The following is a 24,094-nucleotide window of genomic DNA, read 5'->3' as shown; positions in this document are numbered from 1 at the left end:
TAGTACAGTCTGTGATGCAACCTGGCGATAGCTTGCATTTTTTTCCCTGCCCTATCACTTCACCACTTGACTCAAAGTCTGGGTGCCCACTCAGCCACTATTGTGCCTCCGTACGGCAGTCTCACTCTCGGGCCGTAGTGTTTCTCACCTCAGCGTCTGTTGCTGCGTAGCTTTTAAAGCTTCGAGAGTTTCAGTGTGCGCTACACAAACTCTCATTTATCATGGCCAATGAGAACGCGCAGTGTCCTCAGGGCACAACAAACACAACACAACGTTCGGTGCAATACCACCTTTCGAAATAGAAGTTTTACTTACTGGCAAAGTACACTGCTGCATGCAAAAAAGGAATCGCAATAAAAAAAAAGACTGCACTGAGCATGCGACAGAGTCCTGTCTTTCATTTGCAACCCGATAGATGGCATGTTTTTTTTGTCTATGTGTAACAGACTGCAACAACGTGTCAATGCTTGTTCGCTCGTCACTCGCAGCTTCATTGGTTGCATGACAGTTTCTTCCACCCAGGGATTTGCGCAGCAGTGTGTCCCGGTGTGATTGCTACTCACAGCGCCCTTCTTTCTTTCTTGACTTGTTTTGATTTCCATTAGGTTCGGAGGTATCTTTTTAGAACTGCAGAGATATAATAACTATTCTGCGTAAACCTTTATGTCAGCTAGGATCACAATGGAGTTCCTTCTGCCACTTCCTTTATCTTGTGCTGAGGAAAAACGAACGGAGTATCAGTAGTGCCTCCCACAATAGTAAAATGACGACTCGGTCATAGATATTGGTTTAATTTGTGCAGTTTAACGGCCAGAGTGAATAAGGCTATGAGGGATGCAGTAGTGGAGGTGTCCGGAAAATTTCAACCACCTGGGGTTTTTTTTAGTGCGCTGACCTCGCATAGGCTAGCATTTTGCCTCAATCGAAATGTGACCGACGCAGCCAGGATCGAAGCCGCGTCTTTCGGTCGACGGCCGAGTAACATAATCACTGAGCCACCGCGGCGGCTGTCATACATCTTCAGAGACCGCTAACGGCTTTTATAAGTTTGGAGCACCTTTGAAGTGCCATATACAGCCTGCACTAGTTCATAGCACCCCTGTCAAGCACGCAAGGTAAAGTGCACTTGCAAAGAGCGTCACTTCCTAAAAGTGCACTCCAGCACAGCTAAACGGAGTAACATAAGTGTACACGCCAATGTGCGCACTCAGGTCACAATGCATTCACAGAACACACTTTGTGGGCGAATGCATAGGCTCGGAAGCAGCGACATGCAAATGACAACATGTATAGTGAATAAAGAAGTACTCGCAAGTTGATTTTACTTGCTATACCACTGTTCTTAAATATTTCTTCTCTATAGCTACAGCTAAGCAAGACCACAAAAGAACACGGTCAGATGCAACTCCACTGCAGGCTGCCATCTTGCTTGCTGTCAAAATTCTAAATAGTTTTGGCTGGTGCTGGCTGTTCCTCTATTTCCTGTTTTCTTCATAGTTAAAAACTGTTTAAGCTCGTTTTATTTGTGTTATCACATACAACAATCAATGTTTAAGAGTCCATTTTTTCATTTTCATCGACCTCATCAAAAACTCCACTCATTTTCAGTTGCCTTTTTTTTTACGAGTGCACTTTACTTTTCCTTTTAGACCACATCGCCTGAAGTGTCACTAGATATGTTGAAGAGCACTCCGCATAACTGTACTTAACTTGCGCGCTTGGCAGGGGTATTATGGGAAAAGGGGCTCCAGCGCTTTTAAAGAGAAAGCTTTACTACGGCAAGTTCCACGAGTTTCGCCGACCACGTCGCACTGACCTTGAGGGACCTTTAGTCGCTACGGAGCTGTGCCGAAACAAATGATGAGCGGGTGCTTCAAAAGCAAATGGTTTATGGTTTATGGGGTTTAACATCCCAAAGCAACTCAGGCTATGAGAGACGCCATAGTGGAGGGCTCCGGAAATTTCGACCGCCTGGGGTTCTTTAACGTGCACTGACATCGCACAGTACACGAGCCTCTAAAATTTCTCCTGCAAAGAAATTCAACCGCCGCGGCCGGGATCGAACCCGCGTCTTTCGGGTCAGCAGCCGAGCACCATAATCACTGAGCAACCGTGGCCTCGCTTCAAAAGCAAAGTAAAGGCGCATAACTGGCCCCCTGGGACAGTGGACACCTCAGTCGTACCTTAAGCTACGCGGCGGTAGTGACAGGTGTGTGCTGCATGCATTGGCATTCACAACGTTGTGGCAGAAACACGGCATTGAAGCTATAGGCTACGGCGTTCATTGTGTTCCATGGCGTTGGCGTTGTCAACGCTCTAGACCCTGATGATTTTGAGGAAAAGGATGGGTGCATAACTGGGTCCCTTGCTCAATGGACACCTCAATCGCACTTCGAGTTAAGTTGTTGTGGTGAGACAGAGATTTGGGCTGAATGCGTTAGTGCTGACAACGTTGTGTAGACATGGGGCACTGCAGCAACAGGCCGCAGCGTTCACTGGGGTGAGCAGCCTCTAGCGATTAACCCACCTGCCAAGGTCGCAGGGCGGGTGTGCAGCTTATCCAGTGTCTGGACAGCACTCAACGTTACAGATGCCAAGCTGCGTCTAGCTGCCTGATGCACCACAGCTTTCGCTCTCTAACCAGGTACAACCGTAGTTGAACAGCAGCTAGTTTTTTTCCTGTGAGCTGTAACTGAGCTCTGTGTTGGATGGCATGCCATATCCCGTTGTATAGCAGCCTTTTTGTCTTTTTAAAGAAAGCGAAGAAGTAAAGTCTATTCGCAGCGCGCTTAATACCTCATCGGCGGCCAACAGCACCCTGCAAACAATGTCTCGAGCATGTGCGTGAAGCCTGAGGTTCATTTGGCCTTTAACTGACTGTGATGATCCAGCACCTCCACACCGCCGCACCTGAGACATACCTCGCAGACTCACGACACTAGAGGGCTAGGAAAAAACTTGGACAACGCCTAACCTACTATTAACAGTGCAATATGATAGCATTACAGATCCCTTTCGTGTAAGTGCCCCTGTTTATGATCATAGAGTCATAGATTGTGGGGAGTCCTCATATCACTACAGGTGCAGCGGTTGAGCGATGTGTCGCTGCACCGGCAGATGGCTGTTTCAGCACAGCCACCGCTGGGGCTCGCAAGACGCAGAGTGCTCTTCCCGAGCTCGCGTCATGCTCATTTTTGCACAGGCAGTGTTTCGTGAGGCTGTCTATCTCTCCACGAATGAGCTGATGCACAGTGCTGCGGTGGGAAGGTGGAAATCGCATTGAATTTATTAGAATTTCAATGCTGCCTGACATGGCGTGCAGGCTGCCCACAACCCGGTGGGCAGGTTGCCACCTCTCTTTCGTGACGCGGATGAGAGCCAGCTTTTCTCGTGAATGGAACGTCTAATGCTAGCACATTAAAAGCATTCCCGATGCACCAACATGCCGGTCACCCCGGTGTAATCCACTCTGTGCCTTATGTACGGGCATTTTGGGGCTACACCTTAAGACACCGAATTCTGGTTTGCCTGAAGGGCTTGATGAGCGCGCGTTCCTTCACTATATGTTCTCGCTACCTTCCTCCTCTTATTATCCGACCGAAATCTTACTGCATTGATAAAAATCGATGCATTTCTGAGGTCAAGATACCTAATCTCACTGCAATGTAGATGGTGCCCTTACCACTGCGCTTACCCTTACCATTGATGACTGTATTTATCATCCTTCTACGCATTCAATGTTCTTCATTCTACTCATAGTCGCTAAATATTCTTCACTGTTCTCAAGAACAGAGAAAACAGAGAACACATAATCAGCCATGCAAGAACTTAACACCCTGGCCGTTTCCTATCTCCTAATAACACATTTTACTTACCATATCAAAAAACCATTTTTTGGGGGTCTTTTAAGGTGACCTTTATCTGATTCTCCTACCATCATCCTCACAGCCACCTTGCTCTGCGTCAATTTATTTTCTTCAGTTACTGGCAGTATACTCTTTATGTATTCATGATTAACACATTGTAACATACGAGTAGAAATACATAGATGCCAAGCTGCCGACTTCGAAGTAAGTGTAACAAATCGACTGCGCTTCAAGGTCACAACTGTTAAATGTCGCTTTAAATCCTGTGCTATGGACCATTCGAGATCTCTCAACATAGGTGCCCCATGCACATATTATACCAAGAACAGAAATAACTCCTACAGCACTGTTTCGTGTGTGGTCGGCATAAGTGGCAAACGTGTCAGTGCCTGTCAGCGATTAAAAATGCGCCCTGGCGTTATTATGCTTTCTTCTTGACATTTTTTGCTTACAATGTGGGCACATGGGAATAAAGATCTCCAGTTGGTCGAAATTATTCCGGAGCCCTCCACTACAGCACCTCTTTCTTCTCTCACTCCCTCCTTTGGTTTGGTTTGGTTTATGGGGTTTAACGTCCCAAAGCGACTAAGGCTATGAGAGACGCTGTAGTGGAGGGCTCCGGAAATTTCGACCACCTGGGGTTCTTTAACGTGCACTGACATCGCACTGTACACGGGCCTCTAGAATTTCTCCTCCAAAAAAATTCAACCGCCGCGGCCGGGATCGAACCCGCGTCTTTCGGGTCAGCAGCCGAGCACCATAACCACTGAGCCATCACTCCCTCCTTTATCCCTTCCCTTTCGGCACGGTTCAGGTGTGTACCGAGATGTGTGACTGATACTGTACCATTTTCGTTCTAAAAAAAAAACACTTTTCAAGACCAGCTGTAGGACAAGCTTCAAAGTCATGTTGGTTAACTCTTCAGATATTGCAAATGACTGATCACGTAGACTTGTTTTCTATGCTTCTCGTTGTATAATGCGCTAGGCTCTTTAATGGCACACTACCAAATATTGCCGGAATAGCAGTGGCCTGAGCCTTGGTGCTATAGAACCCCAGCCTGAACGTATGCCGTCTTACCGCTCATCTCCTCGCCTAGGTCGATGCGGCAGAAGAGGAAGACGAGCGAAGGCCGCATTCCAGCAATCGGAGCCATCTTCCACAGTAGGGTACATGCTGGCAAGCACCCACGCCACAAGGAGAGACACCGACGCCTGCGAATGAGGAAACACAAGTTTGAACAAAGAGCCGTGCACAAACGGCACTCTTTCGCAGCAGTCGCTGCCACTTATATGTTGTAGGCCTGTTCGCTGTTAGTGCGACCGTAATTAGTACCACGCAGCAGCTTCTGTGCATAAACGCAACTATCGAAGTTTAGACATCTTTCCCTTCCCTTCACACCGAGCTGCATCACCTAGAGATATATGTTGAGAAACCTCGGGCACCCATTTAATACAAACCTTTAATTCCTTTCAGACAAGCGCTGTGAAAACAAAACTCCCCAGCAGCTCTAACAAGCTTTCGTATTATATTTGCGCAAAGATGTACCATTTCTCCCACCAGTCTACGTGTATGCATGAACACTTAGTTTCTCATGCATACTAATTCCAAAATATATGAGAGAAGTTAACACATGTAAGGCGCCAGTTTCACCCAATATGCTTGCTCCCCACCAAGCCGGGTGATTAAGAGGAATTCTTTGCTTGAAAAATAGTTTCCAGATTACTGCTGCAGTTTCTTTTTTAATATAGACACGTCCAAACGCTGCGGTGAGGTGCAATGAATTTTCTTGAGGGGAGCATTCATTGTTCTGAGCCCATAATTGGCACTTTGGTTTAATCTGACGCCTCCAGATAAAGGCACCTGCAGGCGTCCTAGCACAGATACCCAATGGAATCGCACCGAAGCGTCGGGTGCGTCAAGGGCATATTAACGTTGCATTTCATAAAAAGATCCTCAGCACATTTGTTAGCTTTCGTACACAGCATGACTGGACCATTTAGCACAATGCAAATTTTTGTCATTTTTTGGCAAAACTACCTGTTTGCAAGGGGCTTAACTTACACAAAACGCGAGTTGTAGACTAGAAAATACAGTACTTGAATATTCTACGTAGCCTACAAAACACCTTTCAATACACTGCACCCTAACAGTGGGCATCCTCCAGGGGGGGCAAGTTTACATTCTCAATTTTACCGGTGCAAAATTGTGGAACATATTAATCACTTCTATCCTTACCATTTACCAGAAAGTGTCTTTCTGAACCAGCTGAACCAAAACCGTAAGTCACTGTGTTGTGTCTGTTGTTAATATGAGCATAAAGTACCCCATTAGGGCTCGAATGCACCTCTTGAGGGTAGCACAATGAGTATGCTCATAAAATTGTAGCTGTTCTCAACGTTTTAGTTTATATTTTTCTTTTCTAAAATGGCATGTTTAACAAGATTCCACACTAGAAACTGAAGCACAAAACGCCGGCCTCATTTTCTCTCAGTTAATGCGTCATGCTACTGTATTTCTGAAGATAAAAGCCATTTCTCTTCCCTTCAGGCTATACAAGACCTTCAGGCTATACAAAGAAAGATGACAACCACATGCGAGAGGAGCTAAGCAATAAAACACACATTGAATTAAAAAAGTTAAACCAGAACATGTGGCAGTACGAACACTCAAACTCCTATGGGGATCAGTTTTTCATTGCAAGAGAGCTGCTTTCCGAGACCAAAAACTTTGACACCAGCGCTGTATTAAAGATGCAATAAAGAGAAATTTGAGTTCATCTTTTTTTCACGGGAGCTCGATCTACACGCTTCAAGCATTCTCAGAAACATCGAATTAATATCCTGTGTTGCCGATTTCAATATTAGATCGGATTAAATGCTCCAGCTCTCGCCATATGTTTTTTAATCTCACTGCAGAGAGTAGCAGGGGTCAACCAACACGGTTGCCAAAGCGAAAAGCATGTTCAGAATGCCAAAATATGCAAGTTGAAGGCTGCACTATGTTCAGCCGGAGCCGACGAGATGAGGAGAAAACACAGTCCGCTTGCTTCGGGCTTTTTATTTTAGCGACATGTTCTCTTAGCTACAAATATGTAGCAATTTTACTAACTACTGCTTATATCACAGACAAAAAGAGTAATACAAATTACTTTGGGATCTTTCATCGATTACATTAATTTCTGTGGCCATCGCAGAGTAATAAGGGTGTCTTCGCAAAAGTCCATGCATATATTTATTTCCACGGCCTCAATTTGTGGCTATGTTGTCTACGACGAGCTATTATTTCTCAGAACTGCGAAAATCAATTTTAAAAAATTGCTGGCAGTTTAGCATTGCTAACCACGAAATACTGTGTGGTTAGGATTGAAAGTGCGTTTCCTCTCGTGACTTGCGCACAGATGGAAGTTAATGAAGGCAACGACGTGCCCTGCACAGCGCGAGAGTGCAGCAGTTCAACACGGAGCTGTAGTGAAAGACTAGTGCTTTCGTGCACTGGCCAGCGAACAGAAAAGTACTATGTAATGAACTGCCACCATTGGTTGGGAGGGTCGTGACATCATTAACACCATGTGACCACCAGTGGACCAATCATAGCGCACCGCAAAATCGAAATCTGAGCACAGTCTTTGTTCATTTGTTTTGTTTGCTTCATAGGGTTTAATGTACCAAAACGACGCAGGCTACGAGGGACGCCGCAGAGGAGGGCTCTGGAATTTCGACCACCTAGGTTCTTTAACGTGTGTTGACGTCGCACAGTACACGGGCCTCCAGAATTTTGCCCCCATCAAAATGCAACCGCCATGGCTGGGATCGAACTCCAGTGTCTTTCAGGCCAGCAACCGAGCACCATAACCATTCAGACACCGCAGCGGCTTCAACAGTCTTTGTGGCCAGTCGTGTCTCCTATACCAACACTGACTAAAAGCTCAACGGCTGAAACTTTTGAAAAAAGGACATTGGAAAGGCTATCTCACCAGGAATGGCGTCAGGATATTCGTAGTGCACTGAGTTGGAGAGAAGAAACTCAAGAACCTCTGGAAAACTCACTCCTAGCCTGGCCAATGGTGGAGCGAGACACAGCGGCAGGGTGAGAGAGAGTTTGTACTGTGGACGCTAAGTGGGTGCATGCGCACCTGCTTTGCCACAAAGTGACAAACAGATGTGGCGTGCCCTGTATAAGGAGGACGTTTACCAGAACTAGTCAGCCCACGCTGTAGTTCTAACACCTAAAGAGCTGCACTCACATTTCACATTTCAAAATACCATAATTGTCGGTGAATTGTTTGGAGTAAACGGCACTAAGTACAATATAAACAATGAAAATATATCTTCGGTACACATTACATTTCTAAAGGACACAGCGCAGAGCCACTAAACTATATTTTGTGGTGTTTGAGAAGTGACACGCATGCCACATCATTTCTCGTAGCACTACTTCTATCAGGCTTTCACTTAACAGCTTTGAATCATGGCTCATGACAATGCCTCCTCTAGTATGCTCATGAAGATGCAAGCGTCAGCAGCATGGACACTGTTGGCAACTTTTTTGTGGAAACCATGCTAGAGAAACAAACCTCACTCACAAAATAGACACACTGAAAAGCCATCTGCTATTTGCTAGACTCACGAGCTACTTCCACGCGATAGGTGCAATTGTCTGCAAATCCAGAACCTGAGAGACGAACTAAGTGACAGTGGTTTGCAAGCTGCCGGCCCAGTGCTCAAAGGCTTCAAGCAACAGCACAATGCTGCAAATCATCGCCTCTTGCTGTCAGTGCGTAACAAACTGCTTAAAATTGCTTGCCTTGATCTGGAGCGAGATGTTCTGGCGGATGACTGCGTCGTAGTCATCGTGCACTTTCTCCAGGGAGGTGGCCTTGTCCTCGAGGAACTTGTTTTGCGCCTGCAGTCTATGAAAAAAAGTAGAAGGAACTCGTTTAAGAAAGGGAAAGGAAGCGTTGAGACCCCCCTCCCCCATCTCTACGTCCAGAATCAAGACAGAGTATGAAAGCTAAACTCATTCATTGCATTTTTCTTCAGACTACACCTCGCTTAACCAGGAGCCTACGATGCCGATATGCTACTCTTACTGCTACCATCAGATGCACCCCATCATAGCTATGTGATTTCTTCCAAGTGCCGTAACACAACAGAGGTTATAAATAGGCAGGTTTGCCTTAACTGCTTGCTCCAGCACAAAATGATTCAGGTATTGTATGCTACCACTCAGCAAAGTTATGCGATTACCTTTTAGCAGATATTTTTTTTAAACAGTCAATGAAAAATTAATTCACGAGCCGCAATTTCACCAGTGTTTCTTCAAAAAATTGGCATATATTTACGCCTTTGTAACGGCAGATATCCACAAAACATCTGGTTGATATCATTCAACGCTCCGTTCTTCAACAGACGACTCGCTTTATACACAGTTTTGGTAGGGAACCAGCGTCCACATTAATGAGGTATGATTACAGCTGGAAATGCCTAAGAATTAAGGGTGTGCGAATAGTCGAAAGTTCGAATATGAATATGCATGGGGTACATTCCAAAGCAACTCAGGCCATGAGGAATACCGTAGTGAAGGGCTCTGGAAATTTCAACCACCTGGGGATCTTTAACGTGTTGCAGACATCACACAGTACATGGGCCCCCACAATTTCACCTCCATCAAAATTCGACCGCCGCAGCCAGGATCGAACCTGTGTCTTTTGGGTCAGCAGCTTTGACTACAGGCATTGCATCCCTCGCACCTTCAAACTGCGTGTTATAGCAGGCATAGCCACAAGTGGAAGTTCCCCTCCCACTTGACAGAAAAGCAGCCTGGCCGTTTCGTAGTTTTGATTTTTAAATTTTGCCCCTAGCCCGTAGCGACGGCGTCTGTCTGCCATGCATTTCTTCCTATGACATTTCTTCTGGCCCCTTCAAATGGGAATAATGAGGTTTTATTAGCACCAACGATATGTTTACTTGACAGTGATGTGCCAATTTATGTATTTCATTTTGTTACTCCTTTTGCATGACCACATTGCAGGTTTCATACTGTTCTAATCAAGTAGTGTAAAGTGTCTAATCACTAATACAAGTAGTGTACACTTCCGTGCTTATGTTTTCTTTTTACATATGGTGCTGAGTCCGTAGTGTTTGATTTACTTCAGTTGCAAAGACCATACAATATTTTGAAAAAAAATAATTAGGGCAATGACGTTTGCTGTATATCTTCTGTGAAATATTGTTTCATACTAAACAGGTATTAGATATCTGAAGCAGTTTTTTGCTTCATATCCGGAAATTTCAATATTTGCACACTCCCTGCAAAGAATGAACAGGAAAATGAAAACTCATAAATGAAAAGGAAGAATAATCCACTGCACAAAAAGAATGCCGAGAAAGAAAGCCAGAAGCGAAAAAATCCGTACTGTGCCAGGCTGTCCTGCAGAGCGGCAATGGATTGGCTCTGCTCAGAGTTCTCTGCCTGAAGGCCCTGGATTTGCTCGTTCATATTTTTGATCTGCTTGTCTACAAGTAGAAACAAAAGCACAGAGTAAGGATTGAAATTATTCATCTCTATTTTCATACCCTCTAGCAAGCACCATGGCATTATAAGGGGAGAGGGGAAAAAATTCAAAGAAAAGTGACAGAACTATGCAGTTGAAAGCATATCATTTTAATAAAGGCAAACCGTTTCATGATTGCACAGCATGCAAGGAATCATTTGTTTGCAACCAACATTACTACAGTAAGCAGAATAAATCACAACCGCACATCTAGAAGCAGTTTTTGCCACCCCCACTCTCCATTTCCGCTACAATCTCTGCGGCGGAAGTGACGTTACGTCACGTGATCATACTCGGCGGCGTCTGCTTCAGTGCACCTGGAAGATATGGTTTCGCAATACGCGGCCCAGAGTTTCGCCCAGTGAGCGCAACCCAGGGGACGACTCTCATAGTAGCACCACGGCAACAGTACACAATGAAGACCTTCACATCGTAACATTCAGCCAGCCACACGAGAGCGCCACTATCCTTATTTCTTTCTAGCCTTGCCTCTTTCCCTCCCTTTTAAGGTCCGGCTTAATGGGATCACTTGGTCTAATTTTTGAAATACCCCACTCCTGGCGCAAGAATGTGGGTAACACAGCCGTCTTGGTCACGGTGTCAGCGCTTACAGTGATAAAAAATTCCTTTGAAACGGTCTTAAGGTAGTAGTTCCTGAGATTTCCGTAGTCCGTGCTAAGTAAGAAAACCACGCTGTCCTACGCTTCGCCTGGCGCTCAGAATAACAGTTGCCTGGACGTAAACCTGCTTACCGTTCATCTCCACGCTGAGGTGGGCGTAGCAGAAGAGGACGACGAGCAAAGGCCACAGGCCAGTGGGGCAAGGCACACTGCGGTAGCAGTCGATCTCTCCGGTTGGGTATATGCTGGACGAAAACCGGGACAACCAACTTGCACACCTGCTCACACGGAACACAGGCTCAGACAAAGAGGCACGCGCGAACGTTGCTCTTTGCAAGTTGACGTGGTCTGTCCTAGAGGACACTGCAAGTGCGGGCACAGTTGGCACCGTACTATTCGCAACCAATGAAATGCAAACAAGAGAACTAGAAATGCTAATGCAAAAACACAAGCAATTCCTCCGACAGAAAAAATACAAACGAAATTGATTAACACTTCTGAAGGGCATACTCAGTTCTGTTCATCCTTCCCCTGCCTTCACACTCAGCTATATCTCCAACCGAAATTTCGTTCAAAATACTAAGCGCACCGGTAAGACCAGCTTTCTTGCTCCAAAAAAGAGCTGCGAAAATAAATTGGCAAGCAGTGCAAGCCATGGTTGATGATATAGCGCGCCCATGCTTTGGAACATTACAAATTAGAAAATTCAATTCATGTAATTATACTGTCAGCCCTGATCACGGGCTATAACAGGAGGGCTATAATGCTGCAACATAGCACACATTATACTATATAGCGGCAAACTTTGTGCAGTGTAATTGACATTCGAAGGGAATCTTGAATAAACTACAAATTATAATCAAGATAACCGAGACGGTTTACTCCGACCACAAGCGGTAGCCCCGCACCCAGTTAAAGGATGAGCAGCAGTATACGCAGGCGAGAAGGATGAAGTTGCATACCCCATTCCCAATATGCTATAGAGTGAGCCGTTGTTTCAGGATGGAAAACACTGTGCCTAGCAAGCAACAATCTTATTTTGAAACACTTTGATCAAACACACAAGACAGGTAGGATGTGATGTGAAAGTCGAAGAGATGAAAACTGTAGCATTTTTTTTTTTGGTGGAAGGCGTGGCACCAATACTTCCACAATAGTGTCGCGCTGTAAAGTTGTAAAATTTTTTTCAGGGATGAGACAACCGAGAAACGCGTTTCAAAAATCTCATGACACCACACCAAACAAATGTTCCATGTCTAATTTGGCCCCTTTGCAATAGATAGGACAGAATAATTGCAGATGAACGAGCAGCAGCATGGCAGGGTCATTTTTTAGAACGGAATTAAGATAAGATCCTCCATACAAGAAACCAAGGAAAAAAGATAGTTTTCTTTTGCTCGTCTGCATGTATATCGCGTATCGTGTTCTCTTACTCCAGTGACGCTAATGGGTGGGACCAATCAAAACAGCCTATCTGAGCACGTCGCGAAACACTCAGGAGAGGCCCTGCCAATACAATGCCCTGGGAGAAAAGAGTGGAGGAAATCACGTGGTTTTTCTCAATAGGGTGGCCATCTTGTCCGAGAGTAGCTAAGCAATGGCGTTGTAGTTGCTATTTAAAAACCGGGCCGCAGCAGCAGTCCGTGCCATAACATTCGAGCTGCGGCGTAGGCGTTCTTTCATAAGCTACTTGAGTGTCTGTTCTTAGTCATGCTCACAGGTTGATGTTGACAACGTTCACTACTGTGGTTATGTTGAGAAAAATAATCCAGTGCATTAATTAGGTGCAATAAACTGACCTTCATTGTCTGTATTGCCGATCGCAAGTAAAATGTGGTACTATGCTGTGACATTACAAGCTAGTATTTCACCAAGCTTAGAAAATTAGTGCCTAGAGCTGCATGCAGCTCTGCAAGTTAAACATCAAACACACATTGAATAGTGCACAACGCTATGAAACATACTGAAGCAACTGAGTGCACCTAAACTTCTACGAGGAGTCTGAAAAGCTAGGGTCATATATATTATGCTTTAAACTAGACCTGTGGATGTGAAACATGCTATGTTGCCATGCTACAAAGGGTGGATTTATAGATAATTCTTAAGGAGGGGGGAGGGGGCTGTCTTATTTGAAACATTTATTTCTTTGACTTTTTTTGCTGAGCAAAAAGGGTACAGCATGGTTTCCTTATGTAAAATTTCAGGCTTTGCGAGGAGGGCGACACCCCCACCCGATACATCCTCTCCTGCCGATCTACTGTAGGCACTTCGGCCCTCTCAATTTCTGTTAGCTCTCTGAGTGGCTCTTGGGGTCGTGAATCAAAAGTAATTGTCGCAGCCACCATTATGAACGCATTATGATACTAAAGGTTGCATTCACGGCCAAGAATTCAACTTTTTAGTATATTTTCTCTTCCTCACTGCTGTATCAGAAAACAGTTACGACATGGCCAGCCGCACAAAAACATGCTCTGAAGATAAATATTATTCGAGCCCAAAAACAAAGTACCGAAGGATTTTTCTTGTCCTCACTGTTGCAGCAGAAGGCACTGTTGACACAACCAGCTGCCAAACATACAAAATGGAGATGGATTACAACATTCAACAACAAGAGCAGCATCAACAGGCAGGTTGAACACTAAGCTTGGGAGTGAACATGCATGGCAGCATCGTTCACGACTCAGCCAAAAGCAGATGCATGCACACTCATTCAGCGTAAAACTCAGAGGGTTATGCTATCCACCAGTGTGCGTAATTCAAGTGTGGACGGTATGTGGGCCACATTTATGTGAGCGTCGACATCAAAAACCTTGCTCAGGATCTCATGCACGAAGCTCTCAATTCATTCTAGCAAAGAAAGATTTTTTTTACAACCTGATGAGCACATTTGAAACCTGTCCACTCAAAAATCTTTATGCTCTCAAATACAGTGTTGCAGAGGGCTATTTAAATATCAGCCTCGTGCCAGGAAGCTGGACACGGAAAGCTTCCAGGGTAGCCATGTACTAAAATTTTTCAGGACGCATAAGTTTAAGGGCAGTACTTTATACTGCATTAAGGTAGGATAATTGGTTCGGAAGCATCATGAAATGCACAGGACGATCCAAGACACATAGCATAAAAGGAAGGAAAGTTCTATTTCAGTTGCGCCATGTGTGAGAGTTTGTATCAGAAAAATAGAGAGAACACAAACAAGCATGCTTTTCAAAATGTGTCCTAGATATGGTTTTCTTCTGCCATTATTTGGCAGCAGCTGTGTATACACAATTTCACTGATCTAAAATTTATGCGAATGCTACCTGATTATGATCATGCAAATCCTGTCTGTTTCGATCAAATCAGACAGCAGGAATTATATGTGAAGACGACGCTGCAAAGAGCAATAACTGGAAGCCGACGAATGTCTCGTGCGAATATTTACAAGGGCTCCCGTACATGAACAACGGCCACAAAACCAAGCGCCATTCGCACCGGGGTCTTTTTAGTCCAGCTCCTTCTCTGGGTTTTAAACACACACGCAGAGAAAAGGAAACAAGAGCGCGCCCAGGCAACATGACGCCGGGCTCGTTTCCGGCTTCAAAAAATGTTGCATGACGGCCTCTGCTTTAATTTTTCCTTCCTCCATGAGCTTCACAGAAAGTCAGGGGACGGCCTCTCCTCTAAACATAGAGGAAGGAATGAACTCAGGAGAGGCAGTTACGTCACGTGCTTTAAAGGTGCTCCCCCCCCCCCCACCCTTGGCTGCTGTCTCGGCACCCATGCGCATGCGCAGCAGGCAAAGCAGCAGATGACGCCGCTGCACCCAGTGTTACTATTGGCAGCCCCGTTGGTGAAAGACTTCCAGAAGTCCACGCTTTCCTTGCAAAAGCGCGACATCCGGCACACTTCTTGGCATGCAGCAGGGATAGCGAGGGCCTCTCCTGAGCTTTCCTTCCTTCATGACCAAATTTTCCTTCCTCCATGGATGAGGAAAAATTTAGAGGAGAGAAATCAAGTGACATTTTTTGAAGCCCGAAACGAGCTTGGCGCCATGTTGCCCGGGCGCGCTCAGACTGCAGTGCGAGTAGCGGTCGGTTTCTTTGTGGCCATTGTTCATGTCCGGAAGACCTCAGAAATATTCATGCGAGATATTTGGGTCCTACCAATTATTGCCCTTTGCCGCGTCGTCTCCACGTCATCCCCTCTCTCTTGCTCAAAAGAAACAGTCCGGCCTTGCATGGTCATAATCAAGTAGCATTCGGCAAAGGCGCTTATAGCAACACCTGTAAACACTGGAAGGAACTTTCGCTTTCAGTTATTGCGGTGGCCACCATGGTACACACTGTCTGTCATTGCTTTTGCTTGCGTTGTTTTCCGAAGGTGGAGTTATACGCCCTTGGGGTCCTTGCAGGCTGCACTTGGCGAAATATACCGGCATATTACCTCCAGTCCGTCATAGACTCGGGTTAATCACCAGGCTAGAAGGTCAATTTCAGCAGCAGAAGTGAAGGGTGAAAATTTTTAGTTCAGTGAAATTGCGTATAAATGCACAGCTGCTGCCACAGGCGAATGCATGGGTGTATGTGAATATCGAGAATTGGGCCTAGACTAAATTTGTTTATTGTTGTATAATTAATTAATTTGTTGCACTTAATTGCAATCAATATTTAAAACATAACTACTTTAAAACGTAACTGCTCTTCTGTTTTCGTGAGTTTCATTGTGTTCGCAATTTCTCAAAGCGCAATTGAGCTGTCCACTGACCCAGGGAGCCAGTTATGCACCCTTTCTTTCATCAAAATTCTCGGAGTCTAGAACGTTGCCAACGCCAACGCCAATGAACACAATGACCGCCGACGGCCTAAGCGTCAGTGCCGCGTTTACATCAGGAGTTTTTAGAAAGGATAGCTGAAGAGTAAATTTCCAAATGTGGCACAGCAGGCCATTTTTTCACCCGCCGCGGTGGCTCAGTGGTTAAGGTGCTTGTCTACAGAGCCGGAGAACCCAGGTTCGAACCCGACCGCAGCGGCCGCGTTTCGATGGAGGCGGAACGCAAAAGGCGCCCGTGTGCTGTGCGATGTCAGAGCACGCTAAAGATCCCCAGGTGGTCGAAATTATTCCGGAGACCTCCACTACGGCACCTCTTTTTCTCTTTCACTCCCACCTTCCTTCCCATACGGCGCGGTTCAGATGTCCACCGAGATACGAGACAGATACTGCGCCACTTCCTTCCCCAAAAAACAATTTTGCCAATTTTCCAGGCAAGTTTGTAAAATACTGCTGTCACACGGCCACTTTCGATCGCGATCGGTCTCGAGCGCGGTTGAAGTTTGAAGCGCGATCGAGGTGGACAGATGCTACACGTATCCACTCGATTCCGATCAACAAGTTAGATTGCTACACACGAGATGGCGCAGCGCCTACTGTCGTCATCGCTATCAATTTCTAATAAATTAAAAATAACAATCGTTAATAAAAATTTTATTGTGAAAATTTCAAACTATGCGCAGAAAAGGCAGCTTAATTACTTTCTGCTACAACCAGCAGTGGACTCGATAGCGAACAGCAGCAAAACAACGCTCGGTGCACGCGTGAACGGTAGCGCCATCTAGTGACAACGCGCCAAAGCACATCAACTCTGTGATGAAGTAGTTTTCTTCCGTAATTGCTGGTATAGCTAGGGTCAGTGCATTGCAAGCCTTTTTTTTCGTTCCAAGAAGAAAAACTGCAAATAGCAGAAAATGTAACAACTGACTAAAAGCAAGACAACTGCTTCGCCAGGTGTCGCTCTTGCGAGGTGCACACACCGCATTTAGTTAGGCCTAAGAGCTTGAAAATTGCCAAATTATCTGAAAAACAGGGGCTAGTTATCGCTTAAATCTCTACGCGTGGCCGAGAGTGTGCGAAATAAAAGCGAACCGCTACCATTTGAGCGAGCTATCGCGTCGAAGAATCCAGCGGCGACATGTATTTATTCCGAAGCGGGCGAGCAGGGCGCCGCCATCTTGTCAACGCATCCCCTCTATCGTGCTCCATGCGCTCGAGTAGGATCGCGGTCGATCGCGATTGAATTCGCCGTGTAGCAACGCCGGATCTGCATCGAGTTCGATTTCGATCGACTCGATCGCGATCGAAAGTGCCCGAGTGACAGCAGTAAAAGAAACGCCAGCAGGCTAATGGCTCCTTACCTCAGAAAGGGAGCAGGGAGCACCTCCTCGCAAAGCAGACACGGGGCGAATAACAGCCGCCACGGCAGGTTGTCCCCGGCCCATGGCAGCAGCTGCTCGGAGTCCAGGATTCCAGACAGTGTCCACTTTAAATGATATCCTCGATGAAGGCCTCGCTTATCTCTATCAGGAACCTTCCTCTCGCAGCTATCTCCAGTTGTTGTTGTTGTTGTTGTTGTTGTCCTCTAGAAAATGGCGCATACCCACTGCGGGGGATTGGCCAAGACACAGGCGGCAACTGATAGGTGTACAAAATGTTAAACAAGAAAATAATTGTGGGGAAAAATAAAATAATCATGATAATAATAGCAATTAGGAAATAAATGAAAGGATCTCAAATGTGTAATTGAAATAGGTTAAACAAATGCTGTGAGATCGGTGACTGAAATAGAGAACGGGGCTAAATATTCCACGTTTCAGAAAGCTTTCATTCCAGAGAAATATTGGTCATGAGAAAGACCAGAGCTTAAGACGGCAGCCGTTTAGTGTCTGTAAGGAAGTTTTGCATGGCGGAGAGCACATTCCAGTTGCTGTGCCCAAGGGAGGAAGCCCCAAGAGACAGAGCAACCCCAGCTGACAGACTTAGACCAAGCTGTCGTAACGGAAGCTCCAGCAGGCGGCTCCGTAAAGAGGAGAAACGGCGGCAGGTCAACAAGAAATGATCTATGGTTTCGGGTTCTCCGCAGAACGGGCACAATGGGGAGACCGCCAGACCAGATCTATAAAGGTAGAAGTTTAAAAGAGGCACGCGACAACGTAGACGAGTGAAGGAAACCTCAAGCTTGCGTGATCGCCATCCTTTACTGCACCACGGGTAAAGGAGATGCCGGAATTCGGGAGAGGAGTTCAGAGCTGATGCTGCGAATTCTTTCAGGAGCAGATACCTGCGAAACCTGGCCGCGGTAATATATGCGCTGGGTGGAAGCACAGATACGACTGGGCCTTGAAGAGATGCCTTCGCCAGGGTATCAGCAACCTCATTCAAATGGATTCCTCTGTGCCCAGGCACCCAGACCAACCGTAATGAACACACGTGGGGTGGAACCAAGCATTTGAATAACCGAAGTGCCTGAGATGTTGTAGGCGCGGTGAGAGAGGAACACAACGATAATGAATCTGTCATAATTATGACAGAAGACAAGGAGCTGTTTAATTTGCGCAACGCTAAGACTACTGCTAGAAATTCGGCCAAATAAATAGGTGTGTAATCGGGAAGGCGGAGTGAGAATGACCAGTCAAGGGAGATGGAGAAAATGCCAACTCCGGCCTTTTCTTCACACTGTGAGGCGTCTGTCGCTATGAGCACATGAGATTTAAAGCACAGCAGGTAATCCTGCAATAAACCGCTGAGCAAATGAAAAGGCATTAACTTTGCATGTTTTGGAAAGATGTCATCGAAGAAAATCTGAATAGATGAGTTGGCGCATACCGGACGGATGTCCGAAATGCGGACGTTTAAGGGGTCCAGGAGGGATTGCACCAAACATATCTGAGGGGTACGGAAACGAGACCAGGTTTCGTTGAAAAATAGCCTAGGCTGACGAAGGAAGATCAAATTGGAGGCATGGAGCGAAGAATCGCACATTCTTACGAACGTTTTCACCGTTAAGAGCCTAAATCTAGAAGTCAATGATGGAGTACGCGCTTCCAGGTACAAAACGGAATTCGCCACAAATTTTGGAAGGCCCAAACAAAGGCGCAACGCCTCCCGCTCCAAGAGAATCAAGGGGCGAAGTTTATACGCTGGTGCACCAGAGAATAAAACACAGCCGAACTCTAAGACAGGACGGACGTACATTCTGTAAATCATAAGAAGTGAGTGCCTTCTCATGCCAGAACGAACACTGCTCAGCCTGCGCAGCATACCGACTGCCCGGACTCCTTTCACAGTGATCTGCTCGATATGGGCCGCCCAGGAAAGAGAAGGATCATAAATTACTCCAAGGTATTTGACACTTTGCACTTGAGGAATTACATGGTTCCGGTAAACAATAGAGATATTAACTGGACGAGAGAGCGGAAAAACCAATAAAGCACATTTATTGACATTAAGGGACAGATTAATGTCTCCTAACCATTGGTCTAGGACATTGAGGTAGGACTGTAAGGACTGGTACAAAGAGGAAATGTCGTTCTCTGAAGCAAAAAAGGCGATGTCATCAGCATACACATAGGTGGCCACCTGAGGACTGCAGGGAATACTGCTGAGTAAGATGTTAAAAAGTACAGGGGAGAGGACCGCCCCTTGGGGCACTCCTCTCGATTGTCGAAATTTGCTTGATGAAACACCGTTCTGAAAGCAGTAAAATTCCCTGTCAGCAAGGAATTCAGCAACCCAAGCCACAAAGTATCTCGGAAGTCCTACAGCCTGCAGTCTTTGCAAGAGCGTCCTGTGCTCAACGCTGTCATAGGCTTTAGATACATCTAAAGTAACAAGCGCTGCGTATTGATTTCGGCGCCGAGCTAACTGTATGCGGCTCTCCAGATCGGTATGGGCACACCATATAGAGCATCCTGGTCTGAAACCAATCTGGCAAGGGTTCAACAATCCAGCCTCTGAAATAACAGACATTATTCTAACATGCAACACCCTCTCAATTAGCTTAACGAGATTCGAAGTTAAAGAAATTGGCCTTATATTGTCTAACACATAACCATCTCCCTGCTTTTTAAGCAACGGGATAATCTTTGCTAAACGCCACTCATTTGGAATCCATGGCCCCTTAAGAGAGTAATTTATAAGCGCCAGTAAGTCGGTGGGAGATTCCTCGAACAATATTTTAATCATAGAAGAAGTCACACCATCAGGGCCAGGGGCCGCGGGTGGAAGGCGGGATACAGTGTTCGAGAGCTCAGTGAGGGTGACCTCCTCGAAATCGTCCAAAGTGGCAAGAAATCTCTGAGGAGAAGGAAGAAGAGCCGTAAACCGGCGCTCAAGACCTCTGCCTATCTCTTCCAGGGACTGTGCAAGTTCAGCCGGTGACTGAACTAGGGAGACAGCGTTCATGGTGGACGAGATTAGTTTCCTGGATTTTAGGTAATTGAATAGAGCACGCCTATTACCAGATTTTGAAAGGAATTCGTAGCGTTCAGTATCGTGCAACTCCTTTGCACGAGATACGGTGCGCTTAAACGTAGCTGCAACGAACTTATAATCGATCCAGTTTTTGGGACACTGATTATGGAGAAGTTTCTTCCAAGCAGCCTTTCGGCGCCTATAATCGCGAGCGCACTCTGCGTTCCACCAAAGGCACGGCGATGTTCCCTTATGTGCCTGAACCAAGAACTCCGATTTTTTACGAGCTCCATCCAAAATTGAACAAATGCGGATGGCATTATCTCCACTGTTGGAATGAGATAATTCCTGAAGGTCTGCTTTGAGGGCATTTTTAAAACTGTCGTAATTTATGAATGTGCGCCGTGTGCTGTTAGGAGAGGTCAACTGGCACATAACTTGGAAGCTGATCGGAAGGTGATCACTACTGGAGGCACAGTCAACTGGCGCCCAAGAGGACACAGTTATTCCGGGGGAAGAAAATGACAAGTCTAACGCTGAGCGAGCCTGACCACGGACAAATGTGGGGAGACCCGAATTTAAACATATTAGGTTATTCACACAAGCCCAGTCCCATAAGAGCGTACCGCAGCGATCTGTACGAAACCCCCACGAAACATGATGCGAGTTGAAGTCTCCAACAATTAAAACCTGTTTCCTGCAACTAGACAAAAACGAGTCAAGAGGCCGAACGTCATGCACACCTGTTGGAAAATATACATTAGCCAGAGTGAGTGGCTGATATCCAGGAATATTGAGATCAAGAGCCTGAATTTCGCACTGCCTGTCCATATATTGAAATGACACAGTTGCCCTGTGGCAAAATTTTGTGGATACGAACAATAGCAACCCACCACCTCTTGAGGGCCGGTCAAGCCTGAAAGAACGATAATTTTGTAAATTGAACCTAGAATCTTTAGAGAGCCACGTTTCCTGAAGAGCAATTAAATCTGGACTTAATTTACTGATTAAACAAACTAAATCTGTTGAAGCAGAAAGAATAGACCGGCAGTTCCACTGCAACACCTTCAACGACCCTATGTCGCCGAAAGGGCCGCAGCGGAGACCGCCTGATCCAAAATGCTGCCTTTGGGTGTAGATCTAGGGTGATTCTTTTTATTCTTCGACTGAGAGCAAGACGGACTAGCACCACCTATCGGAGACGCACTGCGCTTTTGAGCACGCATCTCAGTCTCCATATCAACGCACTCTTCAGATGAGAGTTCTGTCACACTGTGATGTGAATAACTGGTTGTAGGGATTGACGAAGGCTGTGATTGAGTCTGACTCAGTGGATTGGAAGTCACGGGCACAGAAGGTTGGGGAGGTGCAACCAATGGAGAAGTGATTGTGCCACAAAGGGGGGCAATAGAAGCTTGCAATAAAGTGGACATTTGGGACGCCATGACCTGCGAAATGCACGCGGACAGATTTTCAACTATGCGATCCATGGCACTTGCCATTGCTTTCTCCACCGCCGCCGCAATCGCTTGCGACAAGGAGGAATCCACAACGGTTGCATGCCGCGCTGCCACACTTGCATAGCCAGATGTCCTATCTTTGATGACTGCAACTGCCTCACGTCTTGAGCACCTGCGCTTGTCAATCAACTCTAATACTTGCACTTCCTCAGCCCGCGCTGGGCATTCGGAATGGCTTGCTGAGTGTCCACCGCCACACAAACAGCATTTCTCTTGTTGAGCAGAACACCCAGCGGGGTCGTGGCTCTCTCCGCACCCACAGCAGCGAAAACTCGATTTACAGGCCTTGGCGCTATGGCCAAACCTCCAGCAATTACGGCACTGAAGGGGCCGAGATGTAAATTGATCCACACGGAAAATCAAAGGCCACACCTTAACTTCAGATGGACAGGACAGCCCCGCAAATGTAGCAATAACAGTCTCCGTCGGTACCTTTGTTCCATCCACCACACGACTGCATCGGTGAATGGCGATCACGCCAGCCGAAGTGAGCTTTTCTAATGTCTCGGACGCGCTTAGACGTGGGTCTACGCCACGGACTAGCCCTTTCGAACACGCCAGATGAGGAGGTATGAACGCGCTCACCGGGTGATTGGCAAACGACGAACACTTCAGCAGGTCGGCTACGCATGCCTGGTCTGGCGATCTGCATACGATCCCTCCACGGCCGAACTGCCGGACGTCTGTAATCTTCATGTAATGGGGGGTGGTAGATTTAAGCGCAGCCTGAACAGCCTCGGGGTTATTCAGCTTGATGGAGCCGTCATCCGCGGGGACGAGAGCAACCGGTATGCTGCTAACTCCGCCACGGAGGAAACAATCAAGAGGCAGCTCATCTGGGGCGAGACAAGCTGACCAGGGGGTGTTCCCCTGGCCGGGAGAGTTTGTGGACATCAGTCCACGTTCCCGCGTTCAGTCACCCTGGAAAATGGGAAGAAAACACAAGAAATCAAGCAGAAATTCGAGGAATAACTCAGCACCGCCTGGTACTTAGCCGCAACCCAACAGCAGCGATGGGGCTCGGTCAGATCGAACGGTCCTCTTCCTCTTCCAGCGGAAGATTCCAGAGGAGCCAGCGGACGAATGTTCTGCGTCTTCGAGATTGCGCGAGCTTCGCCAGAGTGGCGCGCGTGTCACAGTGCAGTCTATGGTGCAATCTTCCTTTCCTTCGTCAGCCAAGCGCTTCGTTTTCCTTTTCTCGCAGCACCTATATTTAGAGTTCTATTAAACACCTCGTCAGTACAACACAAATCATAAATTGAGTACAAACTTTAATATTTTCTAGTGGAAAAATTCCGTTCACTACGTGTGTCCAATCAGAACGAGCCGCAAGGCATGCTGGGTACTCCGACTTCCGGATTGTGCGGCGAGATGCGCGTGTACGGCGCTCTCCTTGAAATGCGGAATTGCCAAGCTTAAATTCGCTCTTAATATATTAGTATACGCGCGAATGAAGTCGTAAAAAAGGTCAGCATGCTCTACGTGTATTATTATGCCCACGCTCGATGTTCCGTATTGGAATTAAGGGCGGAAAAGCGTTGTAAGTGCGAACGTTTCGGCATGCGTCGTCTGTTCGCGCTGAAGTTTAGGACGCTTCATTCACTCGCTAAAAAGTCCGCCTCTTGTTACGGTTCTATACAGTTCTCTAATATATATTAGAGTACATATTTCCAAGAGGTTTCGCGCTTCCAGGCGCTGAATATATGGACTACCAGCAACCGCAGCCTAGCATTACGTACGAACGCACTGGTGCGCACATTGTAGCAGAGTGGCTACGATGGCAAAGAGCTTGTACATGATTAAACCGTGCAAATCCTCGGAACACTTTCGGTACTCTTTCTATACACGCTGCGGTGGCCTACTGGTTACGGCGCTCGGCTACCGAGTCCGAGGAACCGATCAGGCCGGGACGCGGCGGCCGCGTTTCGATACAGGCGAAGCGCGAAAGGCGCCCGTGTGCTGCGCTATGTAAGCGCGCGTTAAAGAACTCCCAGTGGTCTTAATTAATATGGACGCCTCTACTACGGCGTCCCTCATTGCCCACGTGTCACTCCTCCTCTCAAAAGTCTGTGTACAGTCGCCATCAAAAGTAAACGGAATCCAACTTTGTCAAAAAAATGTAATTTCTTTAAATCTGAATCATAATGGTCCATGTTTTTTTGGTGCACAGTGCAATTCGCACAATCACTATTATAGTCTGCACATATGTATTCAAGGATGCATTAATTGAGCGGCAATGATTACATTTTTCGTTAATATTGTCTTCTATTTACTTTTGACGGCACCTGTACTTACCAATGATTTACAACC

Source organism: Amblyomma mixtum, chromosome 3 (assembly GCF_055824585.1).
Source record: "Amblyomma mixtum isolate Tamu chromosome 3, ASM5582458v1, whole genome shotgun sequence".
NCBI lineage: Eukaryota > Metazoa > Arthropoda > Arachnida > Ixodida > Ixodidae > Amblyomma > Amblyomma mixtum.
This window is presented reverse-complemented; position numbering follows the sequence as displayed.